The sequence below is a fragment of the Mirounga angustirostris genome, unplaced genomic scaffold, assembly GCF_029215605.1.
Source record: "Mirounga angustirostris isolate CCGP_5_RB_7025 unplaced genomic scaffold, mMirAng1.0.hap1 SCAF_13, whole genome shotgun sequence".
Classification (NCBI taxonomy): Eukaryota; Metazoa; Chordata; class Mammalia; order Carnivora; family Phocidae; genus Mirounga; species Mirounga angustirostris.
The window spans coordinates 45127038-45147107 of NW_026991721.1; positions in this window are offsets into that span (position 1 = coordinate 45127038).

Genomic DNA, 20070 nt, shown 5'->3' on the forward strand with positions numbered 1-20070 from the left:
ATTCTTGGGGCACCTGGGTGGCTCTGTTCGTTAAGCATCTGCCTTTGGTTCAGGTCATGATCTCCGGGTTCTGGGATCCACCCCCACATTGGGCTTCCTGCTCAGCAGGGAGTCTGCTTCTCTCTCTCTAGCCCCCTCTGCCTCTCCACACTGCTTATTCATTCTCTCTCAAATAAATAAATAAAATGTTAAAAAAAAAACAAAAACAAATCCACACCTCTTACCTACCTAGAATTTCAACCGTTAATTCAAAAAATATTGTTTTTGAATAATTACTATATATCAAGTACAGCACTAGCAATACCCATTAAAAGTTGAAAGGACACAGCCCCTACACTCCATAAGCTCACAGTGGACTAGGGAAAACAAAAGAATATATAGTAGATGTAATATAATTGCTATGCTAGCAGTTTCCTGGGGGAACATTGGAGGGTAGGAATTTAAATCTTTCAAGGGAACAAAGGAAGCCTTCATGGAAGAGATAGCACTTGAAATTTGAAGGATGGTGAGATTTGAGGTAGCAACTGAGACTTGGAAGACAGGTAGGAATAGACAGGTGCTCAGAGGGCATCTAGACACATGTGAACACAGAAGCCTGAAATAGCATAGAGTATTTGGAGACCTCAAGTCATTCAGTGTTGCTGAGACCTAAAATTTGAGGTGGCGAGTTAAAGGAGATGTAATTTCATGGGTAGCAGAGGCAGGGGAGCAATGGTAATGTGATCATATTTGTGTATTTAAGATTTCTCACATAGTCTTATCATAATCATGTGATGGCATGTAGTGTGAGTAGTTAAACAGTATCAGAAGTTTTTCTAAAATTGAAAAATGTGGACTGAAAAAGAAAAAAATCATTTGATAGATGCAGAAATCTGACCCTGGCCCTACTTGAACTCATTTACTACTGTGTGAATAAAATTGGGCTTACCATTTTCCCCAAGAAGCTGTGATGCAGGATGTAGTACTGGAAAAATGAAGAGTTTGCCTGACCATAGTGGGTGCACCCCTACAGTATTGTGAAATATTTAGGCATCTTATTATATATTTACATGATGCACAGAATGTTCTAGTTTTACTGTATACATAATACCAAAATATACACATCAGTTTCCTTCCAAAAATGATGATAAATTGTTTGGGCCAACTGAGGACATGGATATAAAAATAATTTTCTGACGGTCCCTTAGGGAATTAATCATACTGTGGTGGTGGTGGTGGTGGTGTGTGTGTTTTCATAATATTTTGTTCATATATCTATGATACATTGGGTTATATTTATTTTGTGGTTTAAATGCCTATCTCTACATTAGTTTTTAAATATGAAAGACTTGGAGTAGACTTCTACATCCTTTGACTGTTAACCCAGGCCTCCATTTTTACATCTGCAAAATTGGTATAATCTTACCTCATATGAAATATGCAGTGACTAAGTGCAGTACAGATACATGCAAATTCTTAAGTCAGTGCCTACACATTTCATATCCAATCAGTGACTGTTGAATGAAAAAACGTCTTGAATAAACTACACTATGGCAAAGGGAGTGTTGTCTTGTCTTTCACTTGCTCCACATGGAGTAAAGGAAAGCATGTTTTTGGGTCTCTACTTCATGTAGTAGTTGGAAATAAATATTTTGAGGGCATAGAGTAGATAACAAATGGAAATAGACCCAGTGATAGTGCATATACTAAATTACATTTTTTCATCATCGTCAATACATTTACTAATTAATATTTAGTAATGGTAATGCATATTACTTAAGAATAGAAGCAGAAAAAAAACTTCAAAACTCAGTTAACCTAAGCACTACTACTCCTTAGAAGAAGAAATTCAAAGTAGTTGCCAAGGTCCAGATATTATTTAGAAATTGTCCTTAATATGTACATGAATTTTATTTTAGTGGGCAAGCCAAAGGGTCTCAAAGATGAATTTTAAACATATACTTTTCTGATTTTTTCTGATAGCTAGCAGAGAGAGGAAAATGAAAAATACATAATGAACTGAACTTTTATTTTGAATTATAAATTAATAAAGGAAGCTGAGCTTTCTTAATTTTTCCTCATTTTCATAGCCAAGTTTTCTATTATCAGTGTTTCCAGAAAGGTTTGATTGGTACAGTTACAGTTAGCTCAATTCAATGGAAACATAGTTTTTGCACAGTCGATATATTTTAATTAATGCAGTTTAGAGATGTGAGAAGAACAGAGGTCTTGGTTTTTCAATTTTCCATTAACTTACTGGTTGACCTTCACCAAGACATCTTTCTGTTTCCCCTCTGTAAAGTCAGGGGCCCATGCCAGGTGAGATTTGAGGTTCCTTCCAGTTCAGATACTTGTTGGTATTAAGTTACCTGAAAGTAAGCAGCTTAGATGCAGGAATGAAGGTGATCATGAGAATGACAAGAGATGCCTTTGACTGAGCACTTATGTGCTATAAACTGTGTTAAGTGTAAATCTGTGTTCAGTGTGCCTTCACCTGAATCATCTGAATATGTATCTCCAAGGTGATCCTGAAATTAAGCTGTTAAGTATAGCTATTCTCCTGTCTTTCTTAAAATTCACATTTTCTATTTTCACTAGAAATGTGTTTTTAATCTAAATGCAAAGAGGATTAACATAATAATTTAAGTTGTCTCTGGAAGAGCTAATGAATAATGGCATCGGAGTTCCTCTGCTGATGCCTTATTGAAGCAGGCTCTAGAGTGGGCTAACGGGTTATTCTAAGGGCTTTACTCCCTTGCAGATTTGACCAATATGACCTTGAGCAAAATGCTTAATGTGAAAGGGCAGATCTGTTTCTCTTTATTCTTAAATCACAATATAGTACAGATATTTTTCCCTCCAATTTGATTCTGTGACTGAATTCTCAAGAATTAACGTGGGTGTTCAAGGTTTCCGATAATAGGCATATGTTACCATAGACACGTTCTTTAAATATGTTAGTGGTGCGTTATTGCACAGCAATACTTAAAGGCTTTCAGAAAAGTTGTATTTTATGAGATCCTGAAATTATTTGGTTGTGAAAGATAATTAGAGATTTGATTTTCAGCTGTGAAGTGGTCCTGAGATGTTTTTTTAGAGTCTTGTGGCACATTATTATGGGAGTCAGTGCAATTTACTATAGAGAATATTTAGAAGGTAAGGGATAAAAGATAATGAGTCTCTCTAATACTCCAAGGTAGTCTTATGGGTTTATTAAAGATGAGAACTTGAGAAGCAATTTTAGTTGAAGTAGATCATTTTTACCCCCTTGCGTTTGGGGGGAAATAATTTACCAAATGCTAGATTATTTTGCTTTGCAAACCAGCATTAAAGAAAGAAATAGAAGAATCCTTGGCCATCTTTCCCACAGTTTTTCAACTTGTTATTACTATTGCTATTATCCTTTTCACTATACTGTAAGAAATTTTAAAACAGATGACTCTAGGGGCACCTTGGTGGCTCAGTCAGTTAAGCTTCTGCCTTTGGCTCAGGTTATGATCCCAGGGTCCTGGGATCGATTTCTGCATTGGGCACCCTGCTTAGTGGGGAGTCTGCTTCTCCCTCTCCCTCTGCTTGTGCTTGCTCTCTTTCTCGCAAATAAATAAATAAAATCTTAAAAAAAAACCCAGAGGACTCTAAAATGTATTTCTGTAAGGAAGTTCTACGGAGAGGAGAGACTATTTAGTGAGCATATCCCATGTGCCTTGCACTGTGCTAAGCAGTGTGGTGTTTCTTTTTAAATATTTATTGAAACTAATGCTAGCGATATTAGGAACATGAGGATGAAAAGACGAGGTGTCTTTTCAGGTGTCTACAGACAGTAAGCTTCACATGTATTATCTTTTTTTTTTTTTAAGATTTTATTTATTTATTTGCGAGAGAGAGAATGAGAGAGAGAGCACGAGAGGGAGGAGGGTCAGAGGGAGAAGCAGACTCCCCGCCGAGCAGGGAGCCCGATGCGGGACTCGATCCCGGGACTCCAGGATCATGACCTGAGCCGAAGGCAGTCGCCTAACCAACTGAGCTACCCAGGCGCCCCCACATGTATTATCTTAAGTGATCTTCATAGTGAACATGGAAATTTGTTTTTTTGTATTTTTTTTTTAACATTAGTAACTGAAGTTCAGGAGAGCAAAATAATTTGCCCAAAGTTATCTTTCCAGTAAGAGGCAGGGCAGAACTTGTATTCAAGGTCTGTCTGGTGATCTTATACTGTATCATACTGTTTACTTCACCTCTGTCATGTCCATGGCAGTGGGAGAGTCCAACATCTTGGGTTTAAGTTCAGGCTCCATCTGCACTACCTGTGTGACCTGAAGCAAGTTATTCTACCTCATGGAATCTGTTTTCTTATCTATAAGATGAGGACACTAATATGCTACTGTCAAAGACTGGCTAAGAGTTGTGTGAGATGATGATTGTAAAGCACTTTGTATGTGTTTGATTGGCACATTGTGGGTCCCAGATAGTTGCTGTTGCCCTTGTGGGCATGAATAATCTAAGTAAAAAATCTTGGAAAATTTTGTGGTTGTCCATTTGTTTGTTCCTTTATTTTCCCAGTCCAAAGTTTATAGCACCATTTGTCTGTCTCAGGGGCTATTGGAGCAGTGATGCAGTGGGAGTGGAGCTAGGTATGGTTCGGGAGGGATCAGTTGTACTAAAGTGCTCTTGTAGGATCTGATTGGGGGTCAGCTGGGCATGAGCAGGGCTCTGGACTCCATTTTTCCATTTCAGCTAAAGACCCTTCACTTTTCTTGTCATGATAAATGACTAATTCATGTGCTTTTGTTTGCAGAATGTTCAAAAAAACACTGCCTTTGAATGAAAGTTGCTTTCTAGCTCTTCTATTTTACTATTTTATTTACTAATATTTATGTCCTTACCATTTAACATTTTGACATGTGGTAGAGGTTCAATAAATGATGATCAATGAATGAATTATCTAGTGAATAAACAAACATGTACTTACAAATATCTGAGTATATATATATGTATGTGAATATATACATGTATGTGTGTATGTATGCGTGTGTGTGCATTTGTGTGTTTAGATTCCACATATAAGTGAAATCATATGGTATTCATCTTTCTCTGACTTATTTCACTTAGCATAAGCCTTTCAAGGTGTGTGTGTTTACACGCACGCACACACACACACACATACACACAACCTTGGGTTAGAATTTAGGGTTAGAGACAATAGCTAAGCAAGATCCAGAACTAAGAATGAGTAGGATACAGGAGAAGGGTTGGAACTATGTGTGGGATCATGGCCGGATGCTAAGACCCAGGTATTGGGTTAGGCTGATCGCTCTGCCTTGCATTTACACAATGTATTTGTGCTACAAACAGCTTCCATAATAGGCTAGTGAGGTGGGTAGGGCAGTCACAAGCTGCACTGGTGTGAGACCCTAGCTGTTGGGATTTTTACCAACCTGTGCTATCAATTATACATTCTATTCAAACATCCATGCTGAAAATTCTTTTCATCTAAGCTTGTGCAGATTGTGGGACAGGCACCTACCAAGCAGAGCACCACAGAAGTCCTATATAAAGGCTTTACTCACCTCCAACCAATTAGGAGGCATGAAACCTGAGCCTACTCTCCTCACAGCTGCCCAAAATCCTGTTTCAATACATCTTTTACCAAAGGAACAGAGCAAATTCTCAACAAGAGACACACTGCTTCATAAATATTGAATAGTGCTAGTTATATCTGACCTGAGAGAAACCTCAACTTGTTAGAGGACTGTGTTTATCAGCCTTAGCTCCAGAGTATTATATAGCTGGAATTCTGCAAGGTTTGTGAACAATGAGGAACTTGAAAATTTTGTCATTGTCTTAGTTAATATCTTCATCATCAAAGAATCAGTATTTACTATAGGCCCTTCTTTTCTGGGAATGAAAAGAATAGATGAAGGTGAACAATTGGAGGTTGTTTTACATTTGTTTAACATTTGAAGAAATGTTAAAACAATTGATATTTGGGTAGAGAAATAAATATTATATTTAATTGTAAGGAAAATTGGAATTTAGAAAAAAATCCGTTGTCTCTATGTGTAGGGAAATAGCTAACATTAAAAATGTCTTGATTTCATTTGGGTAAGATGCAGGATTTGGAGGATACCAGGAGGGTTTCATAATAGTGTAGGATCCGAGAGGAAGACTTGTCAAGTTTATGAGAGAATACAAAATGCTGTGGGGAAATAAAAAGAGCATGGGATCAAATAGAATTCGGTTCAAGTGTCCACTTTGACATTCACTGTTTCCTAACACAAGCCATTTGCCTTCCTAAGATTAATGTCTTTATCAGTAAAGTGTGGACAATAAAACGTTCCTTAAAAATGGGATGATATGGGGTGCCTGGGTGGCTCAGTTGGGCGTCCACCTCTTGATTTCAGTTCAGGTCATGATCTCCGGGTTGCGAAATTAAGCCCCGCATCGGGCTTGCGTGGGGTGTGGCATCTGCTTAGGATTTTCTCTCTTTCTCCCTCTGCCCCACCCCCCTGCTTGCATGCATGTGCTCTCTCTCTCTCTCTCAAACTAAAAAAAAAGGGATGATATATGTAAAATCCCTTTTGAAGATCTGGCACATAGTAGATACTCAGTAAATGCTTGTTCTTTTCCCTTGCAAATATTTCAGAATCACCACTCTTAAAGAACTAATATTTAAATCCACTAATTTATAAGCCTTTATTTAACCAGTCTCTTCCTCATTGTCTATGCAGATTTCCATGTTCCTTCTTTTTTTGTTGCCTTTATTTTACTTTTTTTAAATTGAGACATCATTGACATATATCATTATATTAGTTTCAGGCATGCAACATAAGGGTTCAACATTTGTATACATTGTAAAATGACCACCACGCTAAGTCTAGTTAACATCCGTGACCACATCTAGTTACAAACTGTTTTTTCCTGTGATGAGAACTTTTAGGATCTCCTCTCTCAGCAACTTGCAAATATACAATGCAGTGTTCTTAACTACAGTCACCATGCTGTATTTTACATCCCCGTGACTTATTGATTTTATAACTGGAAGTTTGTACCTTTTCACTACCTTTGCCCATTTTGCCTACCCCCACCTCCCATCTCTAACAACCACCAATCTGTTCTCTGTTATGTATGAATTAATTTTTGTTTGTTTAGATTCCACATAAGAGTGAGATCATACAGCATTTGTCTTTCTCTGATTTATTTCACCTATCATAATTCCTTCAAGGTCCATCCATATTGTCGCAAATGACAAAATTTCATTTTTTTTAAAGATTTTATTTATTTGACAGAGAGAGATAGCAAGAGCAGGAACACAAGCAAGGGGAGTGGGAGAGGGAGAAGCAGGCTTCCCGTGGAGCAGGGAGCCTGATGCATGACTCGATCCCAGGACTCTGGGATCATGACCTGAGCCGAAGGCAGACACTTAATGACTGAGCCACCCAGGCACCCCAAAATTTCATTCTTTTTTATGGCTGAATAATATTCCGGTGTGTGTATGTGTGTGTGTGTGTGTGTGTGTGTGTGTGTGACATTTTCTTTATCCATTTATCCACTGAGGAACACTTAGGTTGCTTCCATTTCTTGGCTATTGTAAATAATACTGCAATGATCCACATTTCTTCTTTTGTTCATTTTTCCCATACTCAAGAGAACATCCTTTCCATATCTTTCTATATACACAGGATTTCTCTCACAAGTTGATTAAGTTCTCCTTTATCTGTGACCCTATCCTGGACCACTAAATAATGTTATCCCCTGCCCTGAACATCCATAGAATATATTATTTTTATCTTTTACTTATACCATATTACTACAGATCATATAATCATTTATGTCTTTCTTTAATATATATGGTACCAGGCACTGTGCTAAGCTCTAGGAAACTACAGGTGAAAAAGACACAGGCTGTGTAGTTAATAAGTCAAAGTCTTCTTGGGGAAACAGATACAAAGACAAATAATGACAATTAAGTGTAAGTGCACTAGGACATGTTTGCAAAGTACTATAGACAATGTCCTTTCATTCAATTAAATTATATGCTGGGTTTTTTTTTTTTTTTTATTTATTCATGAGAGTCTCAGAGAGAGAGAGAGAGAGAGAAAGAGGCAGAGGAAGAGGGAGAAGCAGACTCCCCACTGAGCAGGGAGCCCGATGCGGGGCTCCATCCCAGGACCCTGGGATCGTGACCTGAGCCAAAGGCAAACGCTTAACCATCTGAGCCACCCAGGCGCCCCCTAAATTATATGCTGTTAAATGGCAGGACCCTGTTTTATATTTCTCCTTTTTAAACATTCTCCTCTAGAACATCTAGCTGAGAATTAAGTAATTATTATATACTCTGCCTTGAATTCTTCTGTGGAGAGTTTTAATATCATAGAGCATTTTTAGATGCCTGAGAGGGAATATTACCCTAAAACAATCACCAATAAGATTCTGTATAAAGCCTCCAAGCCCATGGAAACCCTTGGAATAGAAATAGACCCTTGGTTTATTTCAAATCTATCATTTGCTTTTGTGAAGCAAAAGTTCCCAAGCATTTAAGCAAAGTCAGGCTCTATAAAACCCTGTCTCTGGTGGGGAGGCTGTATGACAAGCCAGTCCCAGAAGCCTGAGCCAGCATGGTAAGTAGGTGCCTATAGTGCTGGCCAAAGGTCAAATATCAAGAGCATGCCTGCGGGAGCATAATATGTTAAAACTCAAATCCAATATAGATTTATTATCAAGCAAAACTATCTTGGAGACCAGTGCTTGGAGCTTGGGTGTATGGTCAGTTATGGAAGCCCATTAATGTTTTTGGGAATTGTTAAGATTTGTAGTGTAGTACACAGTATGGTACTAATTCTGTAGCTACAAATATTAAGGCTATAGAAACCTAGATATTGGCTACTGGAATTTTGTAGGCAAAGCAGGGCCATTTAAAGACACTTAGATGGAATAGCCAATCAGAGCTTGCAAAAGAGAACTCTCACTGGAGCTCCCTTCCATGTAATACCCCCCTGGTGTTTTATTGACATGGAATTCCTCCTTCCTCCAAGACACATCTGTCTTTCTGGCTGCATACTGAGCTAACTTTGGGAACTGGAAATAATGGTGATTGAAAGATCACAGCTTATTAGCTTAATGTTTGCTTAGCCTTTCGCTGGAGCCAAGTATAAACAACCCAGAGGCAAATTTGGAAACCCTAAGTTCCAAGAAAGAGTTTTTGACCAATGGAGCTAAATCAATGCTGTGGATTCATATGGGATTCTACAGTCAGCAAGTGTTGTTACATGATCTCAGAGATGGTCTTCCATGTGAATAATGTAAGTGTTTTCCTATAGGATGTGATTCAGGGACTCTTCAACCACTATTCCCTTCTAGAATTTGTTCCTATGGGTTTTTTGACTGATTAATGAAGTAGGGCTTGGGAATGGAGAATTGGAACTTGCTGGGAGGGAGCAGGGGAGAGGAATAAAAGACCAGTAAAAAAGCTGTAGAAAGGTAACCAAAGCACAGTTTTTCCAAAGAGCAGTCCTAGTATTGTTAACTACTAATATATGTGGAATTCAGTCTATGCTTCAAATATAATAGTGAGCAAATTATACAGCTTTTAAATTTATTTTTTACAACATCCCAGTAATAAGGGTATTACTTACCTCAATATCACACATCTATTAAGTAACCAACTGAGACTCAAGCACAGATTTGTCTTATTCCTCAGCCTGCTACATTCTGCTGCCTCCCTATTTACAAGTGTGCTATATGAGGTTCATGGTTCTACTTAGGAAATGAAGGCACTAAAGTCCAGTGAGTATAATTTCTCTTGCTGATATGTGGCTTTCCAGAAGTGAACACAGCGGTCATACCCTAAAAACAGGGCTCAATTGGTAATCTTTACATATTTTTTGTAATTAAAAATGCATACATTTACTTATTGACGTAAAGAACACCTGCTTTCTGCCAGTCCTAGTGCTACATGCAAGGGACTAAGACCTTTTTTTTTAAATTCTTTATTATTTTTTAAAAATTTATTTAAGAGGGGGACAGGGGGCAGAGGGACAGGGAACTTATTAAGCAGATGCAGGGCTCAGTCTCATGACACTGAGATCACGACCTGAGCTGAAACCCAAGAGTCGGTCACTTAACCAACTGCACCACCCAGGCGCCCCAACACCTTTTTTTGATGTAAGCAGATAGATATGTAAACAATGCAATGTAATGAAAGAATACAGCTCCCCAGGAGTACAGAGGAAAGAGTGACCCATTTTGCCTTGAGAGGATGAGGAAAATTTCAAAAAGGAGGTGGCAGTTGAATCAGACTTCAAAGGCGTTGGCCTCTGCTTTCTAAGGCTGAGGAGATCAGCTCAGAATAAAGGTAAGTGAGGTGGCCCTATATAAATTACTGAAAGGTGGGCCATAAAAGTGCTTTTTTGTTTTATAAAGCACCACTTTATTTTTAAATATCACAGGTAATGTAGATAAATTATGTATAAATGCTAATAAATGAGGTAAGAAAATGAATACAATTTACAACCATGAAGTTATAATTAGTGATCCTGTAATGATATAGTAAAATATACTAAGGCTGTGTAGTATAATATTGAGATAATATAGTGTAGTGGTTAAAAGCACAGATTCTGGAGCTAGGAAGGCTAGGCTTGAATCTTTTCCTGTCTGAACCTGGGCAAGTACTTAATCTTTTAGTCTTCATGTCCTTCATCTGCAAAATGATTCTTCATGTTCTTCATCTGCATAATTGTATCTCTCCCTTAGAGTTGTGATGGTAAAATCAGTTAATTCATATAAAAGTGCATGGCTTATAATAGATATTCAGTAGATGTTGACTGTTAATATATCTGAAAGAGGAGAATTAATATCTGAATTCCAATATAAAGATACATGAAAAGATCCCTTTTTTTCTTGAGCCACTGGTTTGAAATGCAATTGATTTTAGACTTTGCCTTTCTGAAGACTATCATCCTTTAAATTTTCAGAAAAAAATTACTCTTGATATTATACTATTATAGAATTATATACTCCACAGGGTAGTATGTTTTCTGTCACCTTGGGTAAGTCAAATAACCTATCTGGTCCTCATTTTCCTTATCTATTGGTTGAACAAATTGTGCTCAAAGTATCTTTCAGGCCGAAGTTTTATGATTCTCTTAATTATGTTTCTTCCTTTAGTACATATCTAGGGCCTACAGTAGCAAAGGGCCAATATTATCATTCTTATTTTAGACACAAAGAGCTAGAAACACAGAAAAGCCAAATTATGTCCTAGAAAACTGAAGACAGAGATGAGATTTTAACACAGGGTTAGCATGTGAAGTTGGCCAAGACCCGTAGTGTAGAGAAAAGACGATGGACATTGGTGTCTAATACACTCGAGTTCAAATTTGATCTGGGTTCATGTCTAAGCTGTTCTATTTCCTACTGGCAGAACTGTGAAAATTTACACATATTTAATGAGCTTCTCCTTCTATGTAAAAACAAGGCTAACAATACCAATGTAGTGCTTAGAATAGATCCTCCCGTAAGTGTGAGTTTCTTTCTTTTTTTTTTCCATTTGGAACTGCCTCCCTCATGAAAAGCTTGCTATTTAAGCTTTCTATACAAACATCCACCTATGTTGATTTTCAGGAACACTGTTCATCTTTTTTGCACTGCTTGAGATTATTACCAGAGTCAAAGAAACTTCAAGCGAAGTGTCTGAGATTGTAAAATCATCAGGTATAAAAGGGAGAACCATGCAGATAAATGATGACAGGTGGTGTTAACAGTTGCCTCAGGTCCTCAACCACAGCCTGATACCTGGCTGTGGGTAGTTGGGGTCTTGCTAACAGGCTTCTCTTCTCTGGAAATATGCACCGCCTCCCATTCTCTATCAAACCATCTCTTGCTGTGCTTTTTCAGAACCTCAGAATTAAATTTTAGATGTCCCAATGTGTATTTCCACCAAAGTTGAAAATGTGTCTTTTACCAACTGGCAAGCCAAAGATAAACTAATGGATATAATGTGCTCATTTATAAGTTATCCTCCTATCAACACTTCGGTTTTTGGCACTTCGTATCTCTGTGAGCTGGTAGAGTGCTGGCAGATGACCACACAAATATAGAAGCAGCAAATAGTCAAAAAGTCCAGAAATAAAAGAAGTGGGGGATATTTGTATCCACGATTCTTTTTACCACATTTATCATATCTTCTTTTTTGTTGGTAATTTTGTTGAATTTGGTTTTGGAAATTAAATGTCAGCAGTATTAGTTCTTCTGAGGGCTCTTCTCCCTAAACAAAATTGAGAAGCATGGCCCTATTGTATGAAGTCAAAATCTTCTGCTTGTCAAGTTAATTTATTCTCATTTACTGAGAGGCTATATAGTGTTATGAATAAAGTATAGACTTTAGGGTCCAACTGCCAGTATCCCATTTCTGCTGCTTAGCAGCCATGTAACTGTGGGCCAGTTACTTATCCTACCCTGGCCAAAGTTTTCTCATCTGTGAAATAAGAATACTGAGACCAAGAGTTATTAGGATTAAATGAATTAATACTTGTAAAGTATTTAGAACAGTGACTGACACAGAGTAAGCCCTCAAGGGTATTATTATTGAGCATCTGTCACGTGCCAGGCATTGGGCAAGATACTGCAATGCAAAATGACTAATTTCCTTCCCCCAAGGAGCTTATAGTCTAGTATGAAGGTCCGTAAACTATAGCCCAAATGCCAAATCCAGCTTGTCAGTTGTTTTTGTAAATAAAATTGTATTGAAATATAACCATGCTCATTTGTTCACATATTATCTATGAGTGTTTTCATGTTTCAATGGCAGAATTGGATAGCTGCAACAGAGATTGTGTGGCCTGAAACCAGAATATTTACTAACTGGACTCATACAGAAAAAGTTTGCCAATCCTCATCTAGTGGAGAAGACAGATGTATCAACTAATACATTTTTATGTGGTGTGGCAGATAGGCTTAGCACACTGCCTAGTGTATATTTATCAATTGCCTGCCCTGTACTTGATAAGGTTCCAAGTGCTGGAGATATAGTAGAAAATAAAACACACACACACACACACACACACACACACACACAAACCACTCAATCCACATAGAGCTAGGAGCCTAGTGGGGAAACAGATAATAAATAAGATAAATGAGTAAAGCATCATAAAGTCAAGTGGGAGTCCCAGTGTTCACAGCAGGACCACACCAGTGTTCTATGGAATTATTGCCACCTGTAATCAGGTCCCACCCAAATTTGTTCAATCTTAATTCCTGCCCATAACCTTTGCTCAATAAAGCCTATCCCTTCACCAACCCTAGTGTACTGTATGTTGCTAGCATAGGGCCTTGCACAGAATAAGTGCTAAATAAAGATTTGTTGAATGAACAAAAGAATCATTATTTTTTGTCCTATTTACCCTGGTTGGAAATTTCTGTCCACTTTCCTTGATTCTACCCATTCCTCAATATTCAGGTCAGAGTTTTTTCTCCTCTAAGATACCTCCCCTGACTATTATTTCTTGATTTCCCCATCCTTCAATGTCATATTGCTGTTTCATCATGGAAGACACTTTGTTGTGGCCCAGTTGGTAAAAGCACCTAGATAACAGAAAAAATAGAAGTCACTGCATAAGTCCTAGGTGAAACTTGAGATTGTTCTTCTAGGGAAGGTAGGTTTGAAGTAGCTAGAAAATTACAAATAAGAGCTTTGCAGGGTCCTAGAGATTCTCAATGACCAAGACTGACATAGATCCTAACCTTCATTGCAAGAAGAGCAATAAAATCAAGTAGAAAGGGAAATGTGGTAATATTTCCTACAGGATATATATGAAGAAAGGGAGATTGGAAGAATGTGTTCACGGAAGAGGAAACAACAGATGCTAAGGCCCAGAGGTAAGAGTTGAAGAACTTGAAGCACTCTAGTTGGCTGGAACAGAACACTGAAGAAGGGCAATGGTGAGAAATAAGACTATATTAGAAAACAAGGGAGGGCCTTATAAGTTGTGGAAATAGGAAACTTGAAGGGCCTTAAAAGGAGGGGTGTGATTTGTTCTGCATTTTAGAGATCATATTGCCTGCAATGTGGAAAGTAAATTAGAATGGAGCATGATTAAAGGAAGAATGACTACCATAAGCCAGGTGCTAGATTGTTATTATCTCACTTAATAATCACAACTGCCCTGAAAATTAGGGACCATGATTTCCATTTTATTGATGAGGAAAATAAGATTCAGATAGGTTAAGTAAATTGTCCATGGTCACAAAGCTAAAATGTGGATAAGGTGGGCTTCAGGTTAGCTTTCTCAATATAAAGAGCCTATATTCTTTCTGGGCTAACCACCCCCCCTCAAGTCTCCCCCAACATGGCATAGTGGGGAAAGAATGAGATAAAAAAAGGAGGGAAGAGTATTCTAGGAAGAGACTACATATAGAAAACTAGAGTGTATCCAAACAGAAGATACAGATAGAAAAAGAATGGTGAGGGGAAATAATCAAAGACCTAGAAGGCATTTGGATCTTGTTTAACAGATAAGGAAGAACTGTAGGACCCCTCCCCAGTCCCACCTCAAAAAATGATTCAAGCAGATTTGTTTCCTTAAAGAGAAAGAGTCAATGTAAAGATGTAGAGAGTGGTGTAAGACCAAAACCAGGAAGATCAATATGATGTTATTATAATGGTTCAAGTAAGAAATGATGAAGTTTTAAGCTAAGATAGTAGCTGGAGAGGTGAAAATGTAGGGAAAGTTTCATGAAATCCAATTACAAGGTGGAATGGGTAAAGTGAGCAGTTTAGCCTCCTGGAACTGAAAGCACCTTTGGAGACTGGTAGGAAGTAAGCTGGAGGCATAAGAAGGCTCAGCTCACAGAGAGGGTCTTGGAGAGTTGACTTTACAATTTAGAACAGGTTATAAAGGCAAATGGGAAAATTACCTTTAGGTCTGAATTGGTTTCAGATTGTAGGAACAGATTAAATAACCTTCAATGTGCCCTTTCAGCCATGTGGTTCATGAAACCTTGTGTTTGATAAGGACTTTAAAAATTATCTTGTCTATTTTTCATCTCCATTCCCTGTCCCCCATTATTTATTTTACATCCGAACAATTGAAGATAAAGGCCTAGTCACAAATCTCTGACTTTGTGTCTAGTCTTCTTTACATTACACTGAAGCACTTAACTCTTGGTGAAAATTGGAATTAAATGAAGTTCTGAGTTTAATCTTAGGGACCAAGAAAAAGGTCATGCTAATGGATCCATTAGAGATGGTGATGTATTTTACTTCTTAGATTTTTCTAGATACTTATGGCTGATGAAAGGTACATCAGGGAAGAAGTAAGCATAATTGGACTGCTACCCTGAGAAAAGAGTAAAAGCATTTAATTGTTAAACTGTTTATTCCAAAAGGACACATTACAAGCTTTTTAAGGTTACCACCTATGGGCAATGAATGCTCAAGAGAAAATTTATAATTATGCAGTTTCCTAAATTCATGCCTTCAATGACTTGTTTCCAATAAGTGAAGCTCATTCATTCAAACATTTTCAAGAGATAGGGCAGTAATGCTTAACTCATAAGGCTTTAAATGTAGGAAGAATAAAAGTGGATTTCTACATGTATTAATTTAGTGCCTATATATGTTTGAGAATGATATGTGCATATTTATGTATTCTTTAAAGTGAGTAACAGTTTTGCATGTCCTTTATTCAGTCTTGGATGTGCAAACTAAAATAATCACAAGCCATTATAAATATATAATATATATACTTTAAAAAGCCATACTTACCTATGTGAGGACCTATGCATAGCTAGAATTTGAATACTGGTCAGTATTTACAATAGCGAAGAATAATAATGAGCAAATCAAAGCATTTTATTTCTGTTTATGCTTCTGATCTTAATAATACGACCTACCTTGCTTACAAACATATACCAAAGGTTTACTATTTCATTTACTCCTTGTAAAAATGCTATGAAGTACTACTATTCAGAACTTAAACATGTGTTCTGAATTATGAAGCTTAAACTCTTAATGCTATGTATAACGAGTTTGAGATCATGCAAACTTTATTTCTTGTATTTAAAATTGAGATAATTCTTACCACATGAGGTTGTTGTAAGGATTAGAGATAATGCTTAAAAACCTCTCAGCATGGTTCCTAGCATATTGTGAGACCTTCTAAATGGTAATGGAGACTTGCAGTGTAAAAAGAAGCATCGTTTTTAAAGTGTCAGTTATTTCCTGATAGTGTATGCAAGGTTTAATACAGATGTGCTTCTGGCAAAGATAAGCTGACCAGCAAGCCATAGTCATGACCTAGCTGTCCTTCAGGCCTCCCCTGCCCAAATGGACATGGAGAGCTCATTGTCATCTGATAAAGTCTACCTTAAATACTATCTGGAACAAGGCAAGAGAAAAATAGATTTAAAGTAAATAATTAAACACATAAGGAGGTAATGACCCATAGTTACTAAGCCCCACCTTTTCTCTGAGTTTATTGCCTCCAAACTCTCCTGAGAATTCATGCCATATAGTCCTGGCTGCTAGGGCATATTTATATGTATATTTTATACACACATGCACACACACATACAGGCATATGGGCTTATAGGAGATGTGTGTATATGTACAGGGAGCAAGAGAGAAACAGAGAAACTGACTCCACAAAGGAAGGAGAATCCAATAGAGTGTTTTGTTCACTCTATATACTCAATGCCTACTATAGTATCTGGAACAAAAAGCACGTAGTAGGTGCCCAATAAACCTTCGTTAAAGAATGCATGCAGATTTATAGGTATTTATAGTATATACGCATATGTGCATGAATATATGAAATTAGCCTCCCTCTTTCAGGAAGTCTATTTGTCATTCACGATTTTTGTCACTGTATAAGTTAGGAAGAACAGGAGGTCTGTGTTGTATCTATTTTCAAAATATCTTTATTTTACTTTTCTAGTAATGAGACTGAAATAGCCATATTTGCTCTGACTAGGGTTTAGAATCAGGCAACACCCACAGACAGCTAAAAATTTTTTTATTAATCTTTTCATAATTAGGAGTTTTTAGAACATTGAAAAAGAAGTATGAAATCTAGCAGAGCTCAAGAATATTCTTAGCACAGTGCAGATGCTCCAAATTTAAAAAAATTCATAAATGTGAGTGACAGTTAAGCAGGTTGTAGTCTAATTTGAGAGGCAACCAAATGTAAATAATCAGAATTTATTGTTGGAAGCATTTACTAAAAGGTCTATTATGATCCTCCTAAATGTGACCTATTGAGTAACAGTGATAAGAACAATAGCAGTGACTATTTATCAAATGTATACTACAAGTCAGGCATCTGCGAGGTATTTTCCATACCCTATTAAAATTAAATCGCACAGCAACCCTATAAAGTAGCCTTATTTTTCTTACTTTCCACATGAAGACACTGAAGCTCAGAGAAATTATGTAACTTACCAAAGTCATAGTACTTGCAACTGGTGGATTCCAAGTCAATCAGACATTCAGGAAACAAAGACCTATTCTGTACCTGCCAAATTCCATGCTTGGTTTATAGTGCTGGGCAGAAGAGAAATGGTCTCAACCATTGTGGACCTTATGGACTTAAGCCTAAGTGTTTCTGACTTTGAAGCTCTTGAACCTACATCACTCTGCCCAGGAAGTGCTACTCTTTAGGGAAAAGCCATGTAGTTATGTAAGTTGGGCAGGTAGATTACAAAACTTCATTGTTTCACTTGAAAACAGAACACCTGAGAATAGCAAATTGAAGAATCCTTACTTTCCATTGACTCATTCCAGCCTCACCCCTGTTTTCTTTGGTCACGTCTCCTGTCTGCCGCATTTTTCTACATCCCTGACATCAGGGGTCATCTCTGGACAGGCACAGTAGGTTGCAGAAAAGCAGGCAGGTAACAAATTGCTTTCAAAGAAAAGAAACTGGAGAGAATGTTATAGTCTGAAATCTCATCTTAGAGTGACTTACTATGTAGCAGAGAGACAGAGAGAGAGGAAAATGGAAACAGAACAGAACAGAAGTTAGCCTGCAATGGGAAGGTCTAGCAGTGTGGGAGAAGTATTTGCTATGGCAACTCTTGCATCATCCTGCAGGGGTGGCAGGAATGCTTCAAGGGAAAGGAGGACACTACTTAAAATCCCATCTCATGTTTACTAAAGCTGGAAATCCCATCAAAGAAAACCAGATATAGTAGGTAGAATACTCCTCTCCCCCTAACTTGATTTTATGATAATAGACTTTTTAGTTATTAGTTATCTAATGGCCCAGTCCACTTTTTACTGTCACCTGCCATTGCTTTGTCAAGTTGCATAGCATCAGATTGCCTGTTAACCCCTATGTCTAATGAGCAATTTACCTAAATTGAGGATACCCATGTAATTTCTCTTTCTAATAAGGACATTTTTTGAGAATAAAAATTGGGTGTTACTAATTACAGTGGGACAAAGGAGACAAAACCCTGTGCTAAACCTGGTAAACTGGGACAAATGGTCATCCTACATAAAAGTAACTGTCACTTTCTGCAAATATTTGTGGACCTGAATAAAGACTGCTCAAATGAGAATAAACAGAGGATATTTATTCAGAGCTTGCTATATAGCAAGAGAGTCAGTCACCATCATTTGGCTGTGGCAGAATCAAAAGTAGATAGAGTGGGAACACTTCATAGTGGAAGAAAGAGAAGGCTTCAGATCTGCTCTGACTAGAGCTTGTTGGCATGGGGAATTTAGAGGTGCTGGACATCCTATGTGATTAGGGAGAATCTTTGGCTTTACTTTAACTAATCCTAGGCTGGAAGCAGGAGGAAAAATTTGGGAAGCCAGTAGTCATTGACCAAGTCCTGGATATTTGGGGCCGGTTGATGCAGAGGTTGTAGATCAGAGGTTTGTTGTTATATGTGGTCTATCCATCATCCATTTGTATATTCAGTCTCTCACATTGAATTGCTCACTTAGTATGATATCTTTTATGAGTTTTAAGGACACTTTATCCAAGTTGCCTAAGATAATTTCTAATGTAGTAAGTATTTATTAAATTTGTAGCATTTGTAGATAATTGCATTGTTTTATATCTTTTGTGTCTTTCTAATTTAGCTCCCTTTGAACACTTAGAGGAACTTTTAACCTGTTTGTCTATAAACCTTCCACCAACAATCATTTTGAATTTGTTTAGTTTTATTTTTCAGGTACTTGAAGAGATGCAAAAACTCATACAAAGGGCTTCTATGGTAGATAAACTGCTCATTAGGGTAATTTTCTTATGTAAGATGAGCATTACCCCTAATAACCATGTTACTCACACCTAGACACCCCTACCCAAAATTAGGAAGAATGGTTGGCAGGTTTGAGAGGAAAGCAGCAGCTGCAGACATGGCCAGCTTTGAACTCTTTCATATACATTTTGTCAGATGAAGAAGAGTTAACATTTATAAACTTTAATTCTGATCATACTCTAGTTTTAAAGTCTATTTAGTAGTTCCAGTAAATCTGGAAAGAAATGCTACCCATAGATAATCTGAATTTGTGAATTAGGTGAATTTGTGTCTTATGAAATATGAGTTTCAAAATCTAAACAGTTTTAATTTATTAGTGGAAGCCAGTGATCTATAATCAAGGTAAAACTCTTAGCAAAAGCAAGTCATATTTAGAATTGGTATGTAATGAAATGGATAATTTATGGCTTTCTAAATTATTTTCCCTGCTATAGTCCTCTCATGTTTTATGTCCATAAAATTTGTGTATATGATCTTGATCAAGAATAATAATACTGGATGATATTTGATTGATTTATGTCAGGTATCTATGAAATTTGTACTAGATACTGTGGACACAATAGCAGAATAAGGCAATATTTCTATTCATAAAGTGGTCATGGGTTCTTGAATAAGATAAGCTTTTGGTCTATAATTTTGTACAAGCTACTTAATTTCTCTGAGCCTCAGTAACTGCCAATGTAAATAGTGATTATAATACACACTTCATACAGCTGTTAGGAGAAGCACAGAGTGCCAGGTGCTGCCTACTCCTGGAACAGAGAGAACTGGGACTCAGGAGACCTGAGTTATAGTAAAGTTATATGACACTGGACAACCAATCTC